Below are 23154 nucleotides of genomic sequence, written 5' to 3'. Positions count from 1 at the left end.
AATGAATGCGCAATCCGCAACGTATAGGTCCCTATTCATTGCATTCGTGGGGTTCCGAAACGTATGGCGAACCCCCACGAATGCAACATATCACAAACGCATAAACTCCCCATCCTCCTGACCCCCCCCCAAAACTTGCCAAAAGTTCCTGGTGGTCCAGCGGGGGTCCTGGAGCGATCTCCTGCTCTCGGGCCGTCGGCTGCCGGTATTCAAAATGGCGCCAATAGCCTTTGCCCTTACTATGTCACCGGTGCCATTGGTCTGCCCCTGTCACATGGTAAGAGCAATGGACGGCTGGTGCCATCTTGTGTTCCTACCATGTAACATGGGCTGACCAATGGCACCAATAGCTCCTGTGACATAGTAAGGGCAAAGGCTATCGGTGCCATTTTGAATACCGGCAGCCGACGGCCCGAGTGCAGGAGATCGCTCCAGGACCCTTGCTGGACCACCAGGGACTTTTGGCAAGTCTTGGGGGGGTCAGGAGGGTGGGAGTTGTAGTTAATTAAATTTAAAGGGTTGGGATGGGTTTTTTTTAAACTTTAATGGGAAACGAATACCATATGTAACTAATGGATGAATCGGGGTCCCCCGAAAATGGATGTAATGGATTTGGGTCCCGACAAATACGAATACCGAATCGAACGTATCCGTCCCTGCTGCACATCCCTACAATACAGTGCGCTCAGCATGCCAATAAAGAAATGTGCGTCTCAGACACACATTTATCACTCAGATATTAATGCCTGCCTGGAGCAGGCATTAATAGCTGAGCGCAGGTACAAGAAATACAGAAAAGCAGAAAAAACTGCTTTTCTGTACTTCTTTTCTTAAGTAAAAAATAAAAAAAAATAATAATTCAGCAGACGGCTGGTTATGAAAACCGATGCCGAGTTTACCGGAGTCAGTCTTCATAACCGGCAGCCGCGGCGGGGTTGCGTTAGCAAGGAGGCGCTAAGGTTGCGTAAGCAACCCTAGCGCCTCCTTGCTAGCACGACCCACTAATTTGGGTATTGCATGGCACCCCCCTTGCGGGCTCCATACACACATTAGGAAAGCGGGTGCTGACTTTTCAGCACCCGCTTTCCGTGCTTTATATTGCATCGGCTCCACTGACAGGTTATTTTTCTGTGTACAAAAGGAGTCAGTGCACACACACAGTGTGTGAGTTTGTGAGAAAGAGAGAGAGATACGCAGGTCCATACTCACTTAGTGCCTCCACACAATGCATATCTTCTGTGATCTCCTTTCTGAATACCTGGAGGCTGCCGCTTCTGCTACTGTCACTGGGGTAGAGGTTGAAGGTGGACTGTGAGGTAGAAGGATGGGAGCATTGCTCTCCCTCTCTACCTGCTGCACTGCCTGCTGTCCCTGGGAGTTGCTCTCAACACTGTCAGTATCATGTACCTCCCCCTCCTCCTCACTGGAAGCTAAGATGCTATTAAATAGAGCTCTCAAATTGTCTTTGTCTATTAGCTCTTCAATATGCTTTGGTTCTCCTTCCTTTTAACCTTGCTCCAAATCTCTTTACAGTGAAGTGAGGGATATTCCTAGCCAGACAGCAAAGACTGAGTTTGTGCCTCCAGGAAGAGTTTGTGAAATTCTGGGATAGTGGATTGGGTGTTCATGCAGAGCCAGCTCAGCCTTTCAGAAACACAAACAGTATTAGCTGCGTGACTTTTAAATCTATATTTTACCCTTTTTTAAGGTTGTGTCACCTCTACAAGTGATGGGTTGGGTTGGGGGTCTTCCAAGACTCCTGAGGGGGTTTTCCTCATTGAGGAGGATGTTTTTTCTGGCCGTATGGTCCTTTAAAATGCATCTCAGGGGCATCAGGATGTGCATTAGTGTCCTGATGTATCTTTGATCAGTTAACTACAACTCCTGAAAAATTATTTAAATAAAGCAGCTTGCTTTTTTTGAGGCAAGCCATGTTATTTTATTTGATTGGGATTACCTGTGCAATAGCTGATTTGTATGCCTTTGTAAATTTTATGCATGTAAATGAATGTAAAGTAGCTAATTTCAATAGAGGGTAGATTTTTGGTAAAAATCATGTAATATAGTGAATATCATGAAATAGCATCACAATATGGATATATTGCACAATAAACACTGTTTTTCATGAGTTGTGTCTTTATCACAGCTTAATAAATATATTCCTAAAATTAGGAGATCGTGTCCCACTGCTTTCTGCTTCACTCCCTCTTGCTTAGGAGCAGGGGAAAATAGTGGAATAACCATACAAGACTGGAGTGTTATGTCAGAGGTGGACCCTTGGTCCGAGGTGCGGTTGATGCAACCAGTAGGTAGGGACCTACGGGTCCCCACAGTCAGCAGGTGGAGTGGGGTGAAGATAGAGGCCTCTGGAGATTCACCTATACTAGCCATCGTTCCCCGCGGGTTTAACCTTTGGGTGCCGGGGCCAGCAGGACTTAGGTGGGCCTCGATGTTTGTTCATGATGTAAGGCGGTTCAGCCCAGAGACAGCAGTCAATAGGTAGCATAGTCCTACCCTGGACAGAGTTTGGTACAGGAACTCAGGCAGCAATGGAACAGGAGGAAACTGGAGGCACCTAGGCAAAGAAAGGCTGAAGCCTTGTAAGTCCACGTCCAGCAGATAGGCTGGAGTAGGCGTCACTGACAAAAGATGGGCTGGTGGCAAAAGATGGTCATGGCAAGCAATGTAGAACTCTGGACATGGAGTAATCTGTAGTGTAGTCGATCAAGGCAATGGTCAGGGCATGGAGAAGGCAGGCGTAGTCAATCAAGGAAATGGTCAAGGCATGGAGAAGGCAGGCATGGTCAAATGTAGCAAAGGTCCAAGGTTGGAGATAGGCTTAAGAGTAGTCAAAAGTAGCAAAGGTCCGGGGTTGGAGATAGGCTGAAGAGTAGTCAAACGGAGCAAAGATCTGGGGTTGGAGATAGGCTGAAGAGTAGTCAAACAAAGCCGAGTCGAAATCTAGAAAGTCAGTCCAACACATAAACAAGGCAGGAACGAGAAAGACAGGAACCGGGAACCACAGGAGACAGGAACACAACGTAGAGACAACTCTCTATCAGCAACGAGTATGAGGAGGAGACCTGTTGCAAAGGCAATGCTATGGAGCAAGGCCTGAGCTTATAAGAACATAAGAACATAAGAAAATGCCATACTGGGTCAGACCAAGGGTCCATCAAGCCCAGCATCCTGTTTCCAACAGTGGCCAATCCAGGCCATAAGAACCTGGCAAGTACCCAAAAACTAAGTCTATTCCATGTAACCATTACTAATGGCAGTGGCTATTCTCTAAGTGAACTTAATAGCAGGTAATGGACTTCTCCTCCAAGAACTTATCCAATCCATTTTTAAACACAGCTATACTAACTGCACTAACCACATTCTCTGGCAACAAATTCCAGAGTTTAATTGTGCGTTGAGTAAAAAAGAACTTTCTCCGATTAGTTTTAAATGTGCCCCATGCTAACTTCATTGAGTGCCCCCTAGTCTTTCTACTATCCGAAAGAGTAAATAACCGATTCACATCTACCCGTTCTAGACCTCTCATGATTGTAAACACCTCTATCATATCCCCCCTCAGTCGTCTCTTCTCCAAGCTGAAAAGTCCTAACCTCTTTAGTCTTTCCTCATAGGGGAGTTGTTCCATTCCCCTTATCATTTTGGTAGCCCTTCTCTGTACCCTCTCCATCCCAATTATATCTTTTTTGAGATGCGGCGACCAGAATTGTACACAGTATTCAAGGTGCGGTCTCACCATGGAGCGATACAGAGGCATTATGACATTTTCCGTTTTATTCACCATTCCTTTTCTAATAATTCCCAACATTCTCTTTGCTTTTTTGACTGCCGCAGCACACTGCACCGACGATTTCAATGTGCTATCCACTATGACACCTAGATCTCTTTCTTGGGTTGTAGCACCTAATATGGAACCCAACATTGTGTAATTATAGCATGGGTTATTTTTCCCTATATGCATCACCTTGCACTTATCCATATTAAATTTCATCTGGCATTTGGATGCCCAGTTTTCCAGTCTCACAAGGTCTTCCTGCAATTTATCACAATCTGCTTGTGATTTAACTACTCTGAACAATTTTGTGTCATCTGCAAATTTGATTATCTCACTCGTCGTATTTCTTTCCAGATCATTTATAAATATATTGAACAGTAAGGGTCCCAATACAGATCCCTGAGGCACTCCACTGTCCACTCCCTTCCACTGAGAAAATTGCCCATTTAATCCTACTCTCTGTTTTCTGTCTTTTAGCCAGTTTGCAATCCACAAAAGGACATCGCCACCTATCCCATGACTTTTTTACTTTTCCTAGAAGCCTCTCATGAGGAACTTTGTCAAACGCCTTCTGAAAATCCAAGTATACTATATCTACCGGTTCACCTTTATCCACATGTTTATTAACTCCTTCAAAAAAGTGAAGCAGATTTGTGAGGCAAGACTTGCCCTGGGTAAAGCCATGCTGACTTTGTTCCATTAAACCATGTCTTTCTATATGTTCTGTGATTTTGATGTTTAGAACACTTTCCACTATTTTTCCTGGCACTGAAGTCAGGCTAACCGGTCTGTAGTTTCCTGGATCGCCCCTGGAGCCCTTTTTAAATATTGGGGTTACATTTGCTATCCTCCAGTCTTCAGGTACAATGGATGATTTTAATGATAAGTTACAAATTTTTACTAATAGGTCTGACATTTCATTTTTTAGTTCCTTCAGAACTCTGGGGTGTATACCATCTGGTCCAGGTGATTTACTACTCTTCAGTTTGTCAATCAGGCCTACCACATCTTCTAGGTTCACCGTGATTTGATTCAGTCCATCTGAATCATTACCAGTGAAAACCTTCTCCATTACGGGTACCTCCCCAACATCCTCTTCAGTAAACACTGAAGCAAAGAAATCATTTAATCTTTCCGCGATGGCCTTATCTTCTCTAAGTGCCCCTTTAACCCCTCGATCATCTAATGGTCCAACTGACTCCCTCACAGGCTTTCTGCAGATATATTTTAAAAAGTTTTTACTGTGACTTTTTGCCTCTATAGCCAACTTCTTTTCAAATTCTCTCTTAGCCTGTCTTATCAATGTCTTACATTTAACTTGCCAATGTTTATGCTTTATCCTATTTTCTTCTTTTGGATCCTTCTTCCAATTTTTGAATGAAGATCTTTTGGCTAAAATAGCTTCTTTCACCTCCCCTTTTAACCATGCTGGTAATCGTTTTGCCTTCTTTCCACCTTTCTTAATGTGTGGAATACATCTGGACTGTGCTTCTAGAATGGTATTTTTTAACAATGACCACGCCTCTTTGACATTTTCTCTTTTGTAGCTGCTCCTTTCAGTTTTTTTCTAACAATTTTTCTCATTTTAGAAAAGTTTCCCTTTTGAAAGTTTAGCACGAGAGCCTTGGATTTGCACACTGTTCCTTTTCCTTTTATATGCCGAAGAGTCTGACGTCAGCATCCGGGGCTGTGGCCAGGTTCCCCCCACGGGCCCTTTAAAAGAATCAGTGATGTGCATGGGTGTGCCTAGGGAGGGGCGTGGCACTGATGGTGGCATCTCTCGCAGGCCACGTGGAGAGGCCCGACGAGCAGGGACATCTTGGCTGGCAACACTGGGGACCATGGCAGAGCCGGAGGCACCAGAGGCGACCTGAGGTCTGAGCTGGTGGCCCATTGCCACCAGTGAAGAGTAACCAGGAGCTGAAGTCTGTACAAGAAGGTAAGAGAGCTGCGCCGCGGGTCTGCCATGGGTGGCACGCATAACATTGAGTTTTGTATGACAGGAACAATGACAGCAGCAGAAGAAGAGCATCATCCAAAACCAGTAGTGCTCTCCTACATGATTATTGCTTCTGAGATAAATGAGACTGATTCTGAGGACTGCCAGAGTAAGAGGAACAGTGAGAATGCAGCACAGGAAATAATGGCCACTCCATAAAAAAGTGCACCAAAGACCCTTGCCCTTCAAATGAAATTTCTATGACACGCTGTTTGAAAGAGTCCTTAAAGGAAATGGCCACAGATGTGGTGAAATATTGGACCCACACCAGTCTGTAGTCTTGTCAGACCTGGCCAAGGTTTCTCAGCATTATATTTCCTGTCTGCCAACTATTGTGCCCAGCAAACGTGTCTTCTCAATGGGAGAGGGAAATTGAGTACCCTTATCATTCAATGCTAGCACCAGAGTTGATGGAAAAGTTGGTCTATTTGAAAATATCTGCCTTTGCTGGGTTTCCAAGAATGCTCATAAGAATAGTAGGAGGACTGAAAGTACCTTAAATGGTTTTGCTGCCCTGCTTCTGATGTTACACCTTGGGTGTCTTGCTGCCACTCTGCCTTGCTGCCATGTATCAGATGCTATACCTTGTGGGGTTTGATGCCTTTATATTATCTGCTTTTGAATACCAGCCTACTCCTCACCATCCTGCTTCTTTATTGGTTATATTGTGTATTTTTCCCCCAAAATAAAATAAAAAAAAATAAAAGAAAAGAAAAGAAAAAGTATATGTTTCAATTCCTACCCCAACCCTTTTTTAGTTCTCCATCTTGTACCTCTCTAGGATCCTAGTCTAGTTCACTCAACATGCTTCTCTCTTGTTTAACCCTTCCTTAGTGTACAAGTCAGGTACAGAGGGGGACATAAAGTTATTTATAAGTTCTTTGGGGCAGGGGCCCTGGCTAGCATTTTCTTCTCTTCCCATCCCAAGGCATACTAGGTCCTTTGGATTGGGGTGGAAAGGAGTCCTCTCCAGTCCTAGTACAGGGTGGCTGAAGTGTTTAACTGATTTTTGGTCATTGTACTTTGAGCTGTGCATTGTGTGCCAAACAAACCATACTTGGACCACATAGACAGTGTCCAAAATAATACTTTACTGACACAGTTTAATTGATTGGCAAATCACACACCACAGTCCCTGCTGTACTTTTTCCAATTACAGCTCCTTTCTTCTCTATCTGTGCATTAGTCTTTATTAAGCCAAGATTCCATCACACTTCTCAATTAGATTGTGCAGTGGTCTCTCTGGGCATGGCCCCCTTTTGGATGGATAGGAAACTCTTCCCAATGGCACAAAAATCTATCTTGGTACAGAATTTGTCTCTAACCTCAGGTCTCTCTTACACACCGGATGGGTGCCCTCCCTTGAATATGGATCTTTTACTCACAGTTAGTAGATTAGTCTTCTGATGGGATCCCAGGTGGCAGGAATCCTTGGTGGACTACAGGATTTGTAGTCTCCTTAATGAGCAGGAAGAGGGGCAGATAAACACTTCCTTCCAGTGTTGGAAAAACAAATCTTCTTTCCCCAACTCAGATAATCAGGAAATCATCTGCAACAGGTTACTATACCCCTTCCAAACTGGGGCTCAAACAGAGGGCAGATCTTCCCCAAACATTGGGCATGTTCAGCTCAGAGTTCCCCAATTCCTGGCCTTGGAAAGGCCCAGGTCTCTAAATAAATTTCAAAATCCCAAAATAGTCCCAGAGTGGACCCTCTGCACTTCGTAAGGAGAGTACAGCAGCAGAGCCCTTTGAATTGTCCTGGAGGGGTCTCAGAGGGTTTCTGAGGCTTCAGGTAGGCCCAAATCCAATTTAGAAAAAATGCAACCTCTCTCTCTGACTTCCAAATAATACTGCCCCCAGAGCCTATGTTAGAGTTCTGCTATAAAACCTTAGGACCAAGATTATCCATTACAGCTCCGCCTAATTCCCCTTATTATCTCTCTAATTGCATTAGGCTATTACAGGACCTATTAGTAACCCAAAAAGTGGTCTGGGTTACACTTGTTTATTCTGGGGTATTTTGTTCCCAAAAAGAAATTATAAAAAGAAAAAAAATCCTCTTACATCATCTCTTTCCTCGCTCTATACCTTGCTGTCTGTGTTTTCCACTATTACTGACCAGCCTGTTCATATATCTCTAATGGTGCCTTGGATAACACCTGCCCTACATATATCATTTCTCTACCTTGCAATGTTTTGGGGTATTCACGCCTCCTTTGGTGCTATCTTTGCTGCACTTTTGGCACCTTGGCTGTTTATACAACTATTGTTGGTTCCCTTTGTGCCTCTCATGATGATGTGAGGAGTTTTAGGTCTCTGTGCTGTTTTGCAATACCCACACTCTATGCCTTGGGAATTTTGAAGCCTCTGAGCTGTTTGTGATAACGGCACTCAATGCCTTTGGGGTTTTGTGCTACTCTGTCTCTCTGTCTTACTCTCTATGCTGAAATCTTATCTTCTAATCTGCAGGTACTCTTAGTTTCAGAGATGGATTGCAGTGAACATTAGTCTGAGCTTTCTTCTGTCTCAGAGCTTGTGTATGTGCAAAAAGAGTTAGTACACATACACATGCATGTGAGACATTTTTCATTCACTATGAGAGTTATTGGGTAGAGTATGTACTGTACTACTGTAGTACATTATATAGGCATAGCCAGTCAGTAGATAGTGTATGACACTGCCAGGAATTCTGCTGGCTAAGCAGTGCTACTTTTCTTATGTTGCTCTGTACCTACCATTTGTGATTTTAAATGCAAGTATTGTTGCTTCTCCACTCTTGGGTGATGATACCTCTACTCCAGCTGTATTGAGGTTCTTTCCAAATTATCTTCCCTTTCAGTACTTGACAAATCTTGGTCTTTCCATGCCATCCAGTTCTTGTGTACTTACTGCACTACTTATGGACATTTGGGCCCTTCATGTCATTCCTGTTACCCCTTTGTGATATTAGGTATTGGCACAGAATAGATAGTTTGGTACAATGTCACTGCCTTATAACATCTTTAATATTGCCTTTTATTTGGAATTCATGTGAAGCACAAGAACCCTTTTTCAAAGCTAGATTGATGCTTTGATATATAAAAACAATGATGAGATTGTGTTTTCCTTTGCAAATTTATATGAAATTGATAAAAGACATATATATGAGTTTGAGAAAACAACATTTTGCTAAACCTTAATCATTCTGGTATATTATATGTAGTGCAATGCAGTCAACTTATATGTCAAGCTGCACTTTTTGAATAATACCAGTTATATCTATATTAATATTAAACCCTTAAATATGAATTTTCAAAGGCTTACTCATACAAAAAGGCTATATATGTGAGTATGTGGCCCAAGCATATAGTGGGGTTGTGAATCTTTAGTGGATAATCTCTTTTCAAGATGACTCTAATGGCCCTATGGGTACTCAGGTCTATGCAGCTGATGAGGGAGAGAGAAAGAGGAAGATGAAGAGGAGGAGAAGGAGGTGGTACCTCTTACACAGGGTATACAGGACTAAGACATAATTTATGGATCTCTTAGAGGAGCAGGTAATGCACAGGCTCAAGTCTAAAAAGAAAACCCTACTATACCAATGCTAGCAGTTAGAGGGAGATCTGGAACCTTCAACCTCAAGGGTCTTCGCCTTGCCTGTACACATCAAGGTCACAACTGCTCTGGCATTTTTTCTTCGCTGGAACCTTCCAAACACCTCTTGGGGCCATGGCCGGAACCAGCTAGTCAGCCATCTTTGTGTATAGATCAGGTCCTGGCTGCCTTGCTCAGGAAAACACACCAATATATATCCTTCCCTCAGAGAATGCACAATAACATGAAACAATGAATGATTTCTATCAGATTGCATGTCTTCCCTCTATCTTGGGAGATATTGATTGCATTCATGTCCCTATAAATGCACTAGGAGAGCTGCAAGGGCTTCCATTCCTTCAATATGCAGGTGGTCTGCGATGCCAAGGGCATTATCCTGGATGCGGTGCCACTAACAATGCCTATATCCTCTTACAGTCAGAAATTGATGACTGCTTCTAGGAAGGATTCAACATCAGGGGGGCTGGCTTCCAGGGAGGAATTCACTTATCACTACCAGCACCCACCATCTAACCTCTTTTTATTGTTTCTTTCATGTCTGACAACTTTTGCACTGCAGGACCATTCTGATTTTCTCCTGTCTTGCTCGCTGCCCAATCCTACACTATGTTTACCCATGCTCTTCACTGCCTTCTACCCTATAGGTGACAAATGATATCCACTCAAAACCTGGCTTCTCATCCACATGGCTTGCCTACAGACTACTGCAGAAGTCACTACAACACTCTGCATCAAGGTCTCATACTGCTCTGAGGGTACAGGACCCAGGGACAGAAGCACAGCAGCTTGGCTGCACGAGAGTCCTGCTGGAGGTGATGCAGCTTGCTGCATGAACAGTGGTGCTGATAGTTGCAGTATTAAGGAGGTGGTTGCATGATGAGTAATGGTGGAATCACAACTGAAATGAAAATAGTGCATATGGTTGTGCCTGGGTAAGTATCCAGGTGTCTGGTGCTTGAAAGAGCAGTAGTTGCTGCATCCACGGTCCTATAAAATAGTATAGAGCTGGTGGTGGCTTGGGGGGGGGGCTCATTTGCAGCATCTCCCTTCATACTGCTATCTGTGCACCCATGGGATGGTGGAGGTCCTGTAGTTCTTTTTGCATGTTCTGCAGGAGGGCCTGCCCTTCCTCTTTTGCTGCATTCTGGAGGCCGTGCATCTCTGCTCTGAATGTTCTTATCTGCTCCAACAGTTGGACATTGATACTCAGCATGTGCCTCTCCACAGGAGTGGCTGCCAGCTCCTTCTCTTGAGGAGGGACTTGCTCCTATTCTGATGAGCTGCTCTCTTGCTGTCCAAGCTGCCCAATGACAGGTGTCACTGAATGAGGCTTGGATAGCTTGTCCACGTCCTCCTCCTCCTCCATGATGGGCTGGCACCTATCCATAGAAGGACCCTCTCCCTCCATTTATTTCTTAGAGCTATCATCCAGGATCCGTCAGTGCCATTGTACCTTCCGTGGGCCATATGGACGAGGCCACTCTGGTTGGTCATCATGCAGCTTCCCTGCAACAATAGAAAATGTACATGCTTTAAGTTGATATACTATATGGGTACGTCTCTGTGAAACTTAATTTCTGCCTAACAGAGCAGCATCCTGATCCCTCCTTGACCACTTTCTAATACACACATCTATACAAAGCATTCCTGTAATGTTCACATTTTCCCTAGAATTACAAGTAAATTACCGGCATGCAAAGCTGCAGAAAAAACTTTATAAATGCAGTAGGTTTTGAAAAGGGTTGCATACTAGCTCAAAGTGTGGAGAACAGGACCATCACATCATGGAATGTAGCCATAGTATCTATCCCAAACACATGTCCAGTGTGGTAGGTCAGGATTTAACAGCAAATTGGATTTCATCTAGTTATGCGTGCATACAGATCTGGAGGCATAATGATGCAGAGGATATGTTTGGTTAAACATGCATTTTAAAGCCATCTATCTGTAAGGTTTTAGGTATACCAGTGATGTGCAGATAGATTCTCAAAGATTGAACAAGCAGGACAATTCTCAATGCTTAGTAGTAACTGATGGTTAACATACAACTCTTCTAGTTACTCTGTACCCTATATAGAAGGCTTGGATTTCTGGAGACAGAGGGTGTTCTATAGCCCTCCCTGTGTGTTAAAGCTGAGGTTTTAAAGTCAGAACACACCCGGCCAGTGAGGTTTTCTGGATATCCACTTTGAATATAGAAACATAGAAACATGATGGCAGAAAAAGACCATATGGCCCATCTAGTCTCCCCATCCATCCAATTCATTTAGCTTTATACTTCTCATCACTTCCTTAGAGACCCCTGTATTTATCCCATGCTTTCTTGAATTATACTGTTTTTCTCTCCACCATTTCCACTGGAAGGCTGTTTCACACATTCAGCAGCCTCTCTGTAAAGAAATATTTCCTAAGATTACTCTTGAATGTACCTCTTTTTAACATCATCACATGACCTCTCATTCTACAGCTTCCATTCCATTTAAAAGAGGCTTACTCCTGTGCATAGAAACCTTTGAGATATTTGAATGTCTTTATCATACTGTATCTCCCCTATCTCACCTTTCTTCCAGGGTGTACATGTTTAGATTTTTACATTTATCCCCATACACTTTAGTATGAAGACCTCTGACCATTTTAGTAGCTATTCTCTGGACTGACTACATCCTGTTTATATCCTTTTTAAGGAATGGTATCCAGAATTATACATAATATTCCAAGTGAGGTCTCATCAGAGACCTATCCATGAGTTAGATTTGCATGCACTATTTCTATTATATACACATTTCTCTCATCCATCATTATCATTGTGGATATCCAGAACTACTGACTGACTAGGTTTGTCCTGAGGACAGGGGTTGATAAACATTGGGTTGTGCACACCTCCTTTGCAGAACAATCACCAGGTATATATTAAAATGACACAAAACATATAATATTTCATTTAAACACTCGGTAAGTTATTCCTATATCAATGCTCACCTTACTGGCAATAAGGGTTGGGGAATGTTTAATTGGCCAAACTCTCCCACTGCAGCTTCTGATATGGTGCTGAGCACCAATCATTCTGCTGTAATGACCTGGATGTCAGGCCCCTCCTGTAACAACCTGGCATTTCCTCTTCACCACTTGTCGCAGGTCTAGTCACTTGTGGCTCAGCACATTCATACTGCGATTGTTGTGAAAAGCTGATTTCGCCTGTAGCGGATCTACTCCCAGACCTGCTTCTTCTTGTAGGACCATACTCTCCTTGACTAGGGGCCATACAGGAGAGGTGAAGCCTCATCACCTGTTGAATCAGAAAGTCCACCACCCTGGGTAGGAAGCTGAGCTTCCTGATAAGTGCTCCACTCCTCCTGGACAAGTTAACGTAGGAAATGCCTCTGGATGCCTACCGTTTTATACCCACATTCACATGTAAATTGCACGTATTTGCACAGGTATATACCACTAGTTTACGAGTGTAAATATTACACGTGTATAAAAGGGATGTGCTATCATTCAGGACGAATTAGGAAATTTCAACAAAATTGCCTAATTTGTCCTGGTTCGGGGACCCTGAAACCCGATCGAACTTTTCCTGAAATTTCGGGAAAATTTGGCTTCGGGTTAGCATGCGCTAACTCCCATTAGCGCATGCTAATGTTAAAATGTTAGCATACACTAACCTGAAATCCAGGTCCCCCCCAAATTACAAAGGCCCGAACCGCGGGAAATACAATATTTCCTGTGGCGGGACGAAAACTAAGCCTGAACATGCCTAGTATATAATTAAAATTGATAGCAAATGTGTGCATGTTTATTGTTACTCATGTATATAAATTGATCTTCCACCCATAACCTGTCTGGATGTGCAGAGATTATTTCAGTTTGGGACTCTTCATCTAATCCTGGTGAACCACCTAAGTAATCATGTGTTCATTAAAGTGCTGGATACGGCAGAAGAAAGATCAGCAGACAATGCATGCTTTGCATGCTATTACATCTCTTGCATTCTTCATTGAGAATATCATTATAACCTAACTGCCTATCTATGTCACCAGGGTTAAGAGTGCCATGAAACCTGCTGCTATTGCAACACTTTTAATGTAGGATATCATTGAAAATGTGCATGATATAAACAATTGTCTCATTTCTGCTTCATACTATTATGGTCTTGGCCTGATTTCCTCTGAATCTTTATGTCCATTCCTTTGAACGTATCTGTCTCCTAGTCAGGTGATTATGTCCTTTGTGCCACTAGATATCAGAAACAGCCCTTTAATAGTGCCAAGCCAACTTTTTCAAAGTATTTTTTTGAACTCAGAGAGCTTCTCAAAACAGATCCTTCTCATTCAACTGCTAGGGAGGAAACAGAGATTTTCTTATACATGCTCAGACCTTTCAGAGAGAGAACATAGTATCACTTGGTCTAGATGACAGCTATAAGCTATTTGAAAAAAATCTTCACTATGATTGGTCTCTTTTGCCAACTTGTCCTGCCTCTGCTTCCAGGAGGCTGTGATGTCACAAAAGCAAGAATTGGTTGCTACAGTTGCTAGTTGTTTGTTTGATCAGCAGTCCATAGCCATAAAAATGAATATGCCATAGACTTGAATGGGAAACATAAGCAAATGAGGAGAAATCTTTCATTCACATTCAAGGGATCCCTTTATTGTTTTGGGGGGTTCACAAATGAAACAAAAATGGATTCATTCATTGCATTTTATCCATTCGTTTCAAATTAATGCACATCCAAAAAACCCAAACCCTTCAAATTTAATTAATTGCAACCCCCCACCCTCCTGACCCCCCAAGACTTGCTTGACCCCCCTCCAAGACTTACTGAAAGTCCCTGGTGGTCCATCGGGTTCCCGGGAGTGATCTCCCCCTCTCAGGCCGTCGGCTGCCACTAATCAAAATTGCACCAATGTCCTTTTGCCCTTACCGTGTGACAGGGCTATCGGTGCCATTGGCCAGCCTCTGTCACATGATAAGAGCAATGGACAGCTGGTGCCATCTGAAAAAATGGCATGGGCCAAGCCATTGCTCCTACCATGTGACAGGGGCCGACCAATGGCACCGATACCCCCTGTCACACGGTAAGGGCCATCAGTGCCATTTTTATTAGTGGCAGCCGATGGCCCGAGAGGGGGAGATCACTCCCGGGACCCCACTGGACCAGCAGGGACTTTCGGAAAGTCTTGGGGGGGGGGGGGTCGGGAGGGTGTGGATTACAATTAATTACATTTGAAGGGTTGGGGTGGGTTTGGAGGTTTTTTTTTTAATGTGCCCTTTATCCACATGAAATTTGTGGGTTTTCTTATTGTTTTGTCGCCCCCTCAAAATGCGACAAAATAGGAAATATCATCTCTATTTCCTATTTCATCGCAAAATGAACGCACATCCCTAATATTCGTAGAACCTGCTTTAGATAGTTGAAACTTATTTGTGAACTACAACCCTACTAAGATAGGGATAAATTGAGATGTGCACAGAAAAAGATTTCAGTTCAGTTCATTATTTTGGTTCAACTGCCATTTTTTAATTCATTCTTTTCTTTTTTGGATCACAAGTTCATTCATTGTTTCAATCATTTCCATTAATGTCAATGGTAGAAGCACTAAATCCTATTTTGGATCTAACAATGGGATGTTCTATACCAAGGTTAATGAAACTTAACGGGCATCATCAGCAAAAGAAACAGCACTCCTTGACATCAACAGAAACGTGAAAAGACAAAGGCAACATGAAAGGGGCAAAGTCAAATGAGCAGTGTTGTGAATAGCCTAAGGCACTGTGAAAGAGGGAACATATAATATTCTGTGGCAAACACCCCAAGGCAGCATGTAAGTTTGTATAAGTTAATATTTGCAAGTATTAGAATTGTGAGTTTGAAAAAGTCACTTACTTGATCTGAAAAGGTGAGAATACTGGCTTCCTGGGTAACTAGACACTAGTTTGATTTCTACCCCACCCCAGTCCCTCCCATCTCACCCTCCCCAGATTATTTTTCTGTTAAATAGATGATCACCACTAAGTTAGGAAGAAAATCTTCAAAACGGATGCAAATAATGATTTTGAATGACTTATAATTAACCCCGATTTTAGTGAATGACTAATTTTAGTCTTGTTGCTGGCCATTCACAAACTAATATGCCACCTATTTATCAATTTAAAAATCTTAGAGGTAGGTATTCAAAGATCAACATTTAAGTAAGTTTGAATGCTTACTGTCGATGCTTTGAAAATAAATCATTTTTCAATAGTAGAGAGCATCTAAGAATTAAGAAATATGTCTTTTCTGGAAAGAAAAATGTAGTGCAGTTGGTCTAGTTTAGTGGGACTGAGCACAACTGTTGTCAGCTTACAACATATGGCCCTTCTTCCTCAACAGGATAACATTATAAATTCAGAAAAAACAGTTTCAACATGGGCAAGTATTATGAAACAAACTAGGTGGCTCCTTCTTTTCTCTATTTTCTGTTTCATTTCATCTATACACTTTGTCTTTTTTTTTTTTCACTAACTATTTTGTAGCTCTCTTCTACTCTGTGACAAAGGGTCCATGCATTAAAACTGTGCAGTAACAATATTTTAACACACATATGTTAAAAAAATAATAATAATTTATGCGCATGTTAAAATGCCACTTACCATACAACACAGTACATTTTTTCACTCAAGTGCTAAAACATAACCAGAACAGCACGCACATGCTATTATTTCTTTGTTGAATATTTTTCCTCTCTTGGAGCTTTTAACCAAAAAAAGAAGCAGGTTCAAATTTAATGAATAAAATAAAATCATGCATGATGACACAAAAACCATGGCACCCATGCTGAGCAGAGGCCTGAGCACTAAATAGCATGTAACTGCTATAGAAAATTGTGTGCCTGCACTAAGCAGAGTGCCCTCAGTCTTCTTCTTCAATCCTCTGCTTCTCTGCTTAAGAAAACTATGAAAGAAAGTTGGCACACTCAGCTGCTTGTCAGTGCTGGGGGGAGAATTGGGATAGTAACTAGGGGTGTGAATTGTGTGATCGATCGTCTTAACGATCGATTTTGGCTGGGGGGGGATAAAATGCAATGAATGAATCCATTTTGTTTCATTTGTGAACCCCCCAAAACAATAAAGGGATCCCTTGAATGTGAATGAAAGATTTCTCCTCATTTGCTTATGTTTCCCATTCAAGTCGTGTTTTGTTTTGTTTTTTTAAATCATTAAAAATCGTAAATCGGGGGAGGGCGGGAAAACCGGCACACCAAAAACCCCTAAAACCCACCCCGAACCTTTAGAACAAATCCCCCACCCTCCCAAACCCCCCCAAAATGTTTTAAATTACCTGGGGTCCAGTGGGGGGGTCCGGACGCGATCTCCCTCTCTCTGGCCACGACTGCGTTGAGAGAAATGGTGCCAGTGGCCCTTTGTCCTTATCATGTGACAGGGCAAAGGTAGCACCGGCGCCATTTTGGTTCCTGGGTCCCGACGTCACGCGTGCAGGAGATCGCCCCCGGACCCCCGCTGGACCCCCAGGGACTTTTGGCCAGCTTGGGGGGGGGCCTCCTGACCCCCACAAGACTTGCCAAAAGTCCAGCGGGGGTCCGGGAGCGACCTCCTGTGCGCGGGCCGTATTGCCAATCTTCAAAATGGCGCCGGCACTACCTTTGCCCTCACTATGTCATACGGGCAACGTCGCCCGTATGACATAGTGAGGGCAAAGGTAGCGCCGGCGCCATTTTGAAGATTTTGCCCTCACTATGTCATACGGGCGACCGTCGCCCATATGACATAGTGAGGGCAAAGGTAGCGCCGGCACCATTTTGAAGATTGGCAATACGGCCCACGCGCAGGAGGTCGCTCCCGGACCCCAGCTGGCACCGGTGCTACCTTTGCCCTGCTACATGATAAGGGCAAAGGGCCACCGGCGCCATTTCTCTCAACGCAGTCGTGGCCAGAGAGAGGGAGATCGCGTCGGGACCCCCCCACTGGACCCCAGGTAATTTAAAACATTTGGAGGGGGTTCGGGAGGGTGGGGGATTTGTTCTAAAGGTTCGGGGTGGGTTTTAGGGTTTTTTTGGTGTGCCGGTTTTCCCGCGCCCTATTTAACGATACAATACAAATGCCCCTGACGATAAATCGGGGGCATTTGTATTGTATTGTGCACTGTAACGATTTTGGACGATTTTTAAATTATCTGACGATAATTTTAATCATTCAAAAACGATTCACATCCCTAATAGTAACATTGCCCCAGGAGAGGAGTTTTCAAGATACTTCTGTTCCCAGCGAAGACATCTGCAGGGTTAGTGTTGTGTCTTGCACTCTTTTGTGTTTGGCCCTTCCTATTTGGGTTGTTCCAGGTTAGTGGCTGACTGAGTGAGTGAGTGAGTAAATGCCTGTTTCTGTCTGTTTTCTGTGCCAATAAGGGTCTCAGAAGTGCAAAGTGAAGGAATGTGGTTGGTGAGAGAAAGAAAGGGGTGAGTGACTTTGCATGTGCATGAGCATGGAAAGCCTTTGGGATTTGTAGGTGTAGCTGGGAGGGGAGGGGGAGGGAGAGTGGTGGAAGGTTCAGGAGGAGAGAAAAGGTAACATAGTGAATGTTGGCAGATCAAAATGGTCCATCTGGTCTGGCAAGCAAGTTTTTTTTTTTTTTAAATATAATTTAAATTTTTCATTTTATTTAAATTGTTAAGGGTAGTAGCATGCAGGCTATCCCCAAGCCTTCTGTTAAGGGCAGTAGCAACTTCTTCACTGCAATACCCCCAAACCTTCTGGAAATGTAAACTTTAGCCTTTTGTTAAATGTAAAGTTTAGGAGTAATAGTAAAGTTACCCCAGGTGATTATTCCTATTTTCTAGCCAGCAGGGATCCACTGTATTTGTTCCACGCCTTTTTGAATTCCTTTACTGTTTTTGTCTTCACCACCTCTTTCAGAGGTGGTGAAGACAACCTTACAGGAAAAGATATTTTCTCACATTGTTCTTGAGTCTTCTTCTTTGGAGTTTCATATTGTGACAATTTTTGCAGCTTCCTTTCCATCGGAAAATATTTCATTTTTGTGCATCATTAATTCTTTTCAGGTATTTTAAGGTCTGTATCATATCTTTTCTGTCTCATCTTTCTTCCAGAGTATACATATTAAGTGTTATGCTTTGTGGGTATGTGGGCCCTTGGCCGAGGTGAGAAATGGTACCACCCACAGGGAGGAGCACCGTGAGCCTCACCGTCGGGAGGCGAGGTCTCGGCTGCAGGTTGTGATGGACAGCAAACTGGAGAGAGAGACACTGCCTGCAGAGTGGGGAGTGCAGTAGAAAGTAGAAAATCACACAGGCACCGGGGTGTCATGGAGTCTGTAAAATGGCATATACCCAAAGGAGGATTTCTCTGTAGTGAAGGTCCGGCAATGGTCCGCAGAGTGGGGTACACCGATGAGGGTTCCTCTGTAGAGATGATATGGCAATGGTCCACAGAGTGGAGTACACCGATGAGGGTTCTTCTGTAGAACCCCACTCCGCAGTGGGGAGTGCAGTAGAAAGTAGAAAATCACACAGACACCGGGGTGTCATGGAGTCTGTAAAATGGCATATACCCAAAGGAGGATTTCTCTGTATCGAAGGTCCGGCAATGGTCCGCAGAGTGGGTACACCGATGAGGGTTCCTCTGTAAAGCTGATACGGTAGTGGTCCGCAGGGTGGGGTACACCGATGAGAGATCTTGTAGAGATGAAATGGTAGTGATCCACAGAGCGGGATACTCACAGTAGAGATGCAATAGTTCCAGGGTAGCCCCAAGGAATGGGGCATGAAGTGATCTTCAGCGCAGGTCCCTCCGAGGAGTGGATAGCCAGAGATGAGGAAAGGACCCCCAAGAAGCTGGTACCCAGGAATGTCTCACCCGAAGAGGCAGAAGAAGTCCAAAGTGAGCGAAGCGGATTCAGCAATGAGGGAACTCATTGCCAAGTCATAGGCAGGCAGGGCCAGCCAGCTTAAGAGTCTGTGGAGCATGACATCATCCGGGGGGACGCCCTCGAGGTTCCCGCCATGACGTGCTTAAGACTGGCCTGAGCGTGCGTGCGCCTAAGGAACTCCAAGGGCAAGATGGCGGTCGGCAGCATCCATGCCGTCCAGGGAGGCCCGGGAACATGGGCATGCAGGTCGGCATATTCTGGCGGAGGCCGCGAGGCTACCCAATGGAGACAGAGAAGTGAGAAAAGAGGTGAGCAACAGCAGTCGCAGCCGTCTGTGACTGATGGGCGTAACATTAAGTTCCTTATGTGGTATCTCATATAGCTTTCCATACAGACTCCACACCATTTTGGTTGCTTTTCTCTAGACTGCTTCCATTCTGTCCTTATCCTTTTGGAGATGAGGTCTCCAGAACTGAACACAGAATTCCAGGTGAGGTCAGTGGCATTATCACCTACTTTTTCCTGCTGGTTATGAAGCAGCCCAGCATTCTTCTGTCTTCGCCACCTTCAGATCATCATACAATATTACTCTGAGGTCTCTTTCCCAGTTTGTAAAGATCAATCTTTCTTCCCTCAACACATACAACTCTTTTAGATTGCCATATGCCAAGTGCATGACTCTGCACTTTAAGTAGTTGAATCCCTATTGCCAAGCCTTTGACCACTTCTCAAGCTTTTCTAGATCACTACTCATTCTCTTTACTTTCAGGTGTGTCAGCTCTGTTACAGATCTTAGTGTCATCTAAAAAAAACATTTTTTATCTTCTAATCCCTCTTCAATATTGATCATAGAGATATTGAATAGGACCAGTCCCCGAATTGATCCTTGAAGAACTCTTTCTTCAGAAAAGGTTCCATTTACCACTACTTACTGACATCAGATAGTCAGCCAATTTGAAATCCATTCAAATCAGCAAACACAATTTTTTCTTTACATGCACTTATTGGGAGCATTTCAATTCCATGGTGGAACAATCATGTATCCCCTGTGCTGGTTATCCCAGGATAGTGGTACCAGAGGTCATATCTCAAATTACAGTTTCAAGTGATAAATGTCTCATAATCTTAAAGAATTTTACTTCAAGATTCCCTGAGCAGGAGGAAAGATAACTTTCAAGGCCTTTCGCATTGCAATTAAGTAAATCCGTTTAGAGTTGTTGTACACAGTATTAATGATAACAGCACTGATGAGTGATAAAGTCATTAGGCAGCAAAAAGCACACTGGAAACTGATTCAGTTTCCAACCAATCTTTTACTGAGATGTTGTAAAATGTTAACAATGTTCTTTACAATGCTTCAGTTCATATTTCGATGATACAAGTAAATTTGTGACTTCCCTCAATCTTGCTTCGGTTTAAGATATAAAAAAAAAAAATTGATTCAGATTTTAATCTAATATTTCTCCCATTCCATTGGTATAGGGCAAATTAGTGCTTCCCTCTCAATATTGCTGAAGAATTAAAGGTGAAATCCATTTTACTCAGTCATTTATCTCCTACCTCTCCATGTACTTTTCTCTATGAACTCCTTAGTTTCCTCACAGTTCCTGAATGGCACCAAGTATACTCTTCTTCTCTCTTTCAATATCAGAATGATACTCCTGTAACTCATCTTCTCCAAATCTCCAGTAGATATTCATGGGCCTTGTTGAGGTCCATCCCATCTCCTTTCTCCATTCTCTCCTTCCTCTCCTTCGGATAGATGCAAATCATCTCTCCTTTGGATATTAACTATCCACAGTGTTACGACTGTCGGTCGCAAACGGCTGCGACTACTTATGCTCACTTCTTTCTTTGCTGCAACATCAATCCTAGGAAGAATGGTGGCCTCCACCAACCACCGCTGACCTGCCTGGCATTCCAAGAATGGGGTGGGCGCTGCCGACCGCCATCTTGTTACAGGAATCACCTAGCCGCGCGCACTTGCGCAAGGGCCAACTTTGTACACATCATGGCAGGAACCTCGGGGGTGTCCCCTCTGAATGATGTCATCTCACTTCCGTACTTAAGCTGACTGGCCCTTGGACTTCCAGTTCCTGTTACTTCCTTGGCATGTGACGCTCTGGGTACCCGCTCCTCGGGGGCCTTTCCGCGGTCCTGGCTATCTGCCACTAATCAAAATGGCGCCGATGGCCCTTTGCCCTTACCATGTGACAGGGTATCCGTGCCATTGGCCAGACCCTGTCACATGGTATAAGGAGGTTCTGAAGCAGGTTTCCCAGCAAGATAGAACTGTGGATGAGATAAACTGAGAAGTTAGAGTACTCACTAGGTGTTTGCTGTAGGTATGCGATTCCACCAGGTTGAAGAAGATAATGCAGGCACCGAGGCAGGGAGAGCAGGCCCTCGAGGAGCAATTACCTGTTCCCTGTAACGCACCTGAAATAAAGCAGAGGGCCCCCGAGGAGCGGGTACCCAAGTTAGTAGTTACCCAGAAGGAGAGCTTCCAGCGCCAGCACGGAAGCGGCAGAGTAGCGTATACGGATTGGAGTCCTTGCTAACTCAACGAGCTAGCATATTAAAATAGGTTATATATTCGGATGGTGTGTCGTCAGCAAGGGGGGTCGCCCCCAAAGTTTGCGCCAAGGTTGGAATAAAGACATGGGTGATGCTCGCGTGCACCCTAGTAGATACCTGGGAGGAGCATGGTGGGAGGCTGCACCATAGCCGTTCCAGGGACACCGGAGAGGTCAGCTTGTAGACGAGGTGGTAGCCATCTTTCCTAGGTAAGTGGGAGGAGCCATGAACAAGGTGAGGCAAATGGGCAAAGCCATCTAGCACCGAAGGAAGCAACAGTACCCCCCTTCAAAGGGTGTCCACGCTGTTTCCTACCAGGTCTTGGTTTCTGAGGATGCAATTTATGGAAGTCCTGTAGCATCTCTTTATCCAGTACATTAGCCAAAGGAGTCCAAGATTTTTCTTCAGGTCCATAACCCTCCCATGATAGGAGGTATTCCCATACTCTGCCTCTTTTTCTAACATCGAGAATAGCATCTACCTTGTATTTGATGTCTTCTTCTGCATCTATAGGAGTAGCTTCAGGTGTCTTGTTGGAGAACTCATTAAGGATCAATGGCTTCAATAGTGAGATGTGGAACGCATTGTGGATCTTCAATGTAGATGGTAGCTTCAGACTATAGGTGACATTGCCTAATTGTTGGAGAATGGGAAATGGTCCAACAATGCGTGGAGCGAAGCAAGCTGAAGGTTGTTTAAGTCTTAAGTGCTTAGTGGACAGCCAGACTTTGTCACCAGCTGGAAATCTGGAGCTTTGCAGTAGTGAGCATCATATCCTTTTTTAGCTCGCAGTCCTGCTTTAAGAAGCATCTCTTGTCTGAGTCCAAAGTTGTTGAATATCTTTGGCAGTAGATTGAGCTGCTGGGGATGACACTGATAATGGAAGGAACAGTGGTAGCAGTGGAAGTCATCCATAAACCACTTCAAATAGTATTGATCCGGTGGATGTTGCTGGATGAGAATTGATGGCAAATTCAGTCCAGGGTAACAGTTCACTCCAATCATTCTGGTGAATGTTCAGGTAGGCACAAATGAACTGCTAGAGTGTCCTGTTCATTTTCTCTGTTTGCCCGTTAGATTGTGGATGGTATGCTGAGGTGAAGTCGAGAGAAATATCAAACTTTTTGCATAGAGCCTTCTAGAACTTAGCTGTGAATTGGGCTCCTCAATCGGAGACTATGTGCTTAGGCATGCCATGTAGGTGGAAGATGTGTGTGATGAAGAGCTTGGCGAGCTCCATGGCAGTGGGTAAGCCAGGGAGAGCCACAAAGTGAGCCATCTTTGAGAGCCGATCTACAGTTA

This window comes from Rhinatrema bivittatum, chromosome 6, assembly GCF_901001135.1.
Source record: "Rhinatrema bivittatum chromosome 6, aRhiBiv1.1, whole genome shotgun sequence".
Lineage (NCBI taxonomy): Eukaryota > Metazoa > Chordata > Amphibia > Gymnophiona > Rhinatrematidae > Rhinatrema > Rhinatrema bivittatum.
This window is presented reverse-complemented; position numbering follows the sequence as displayed.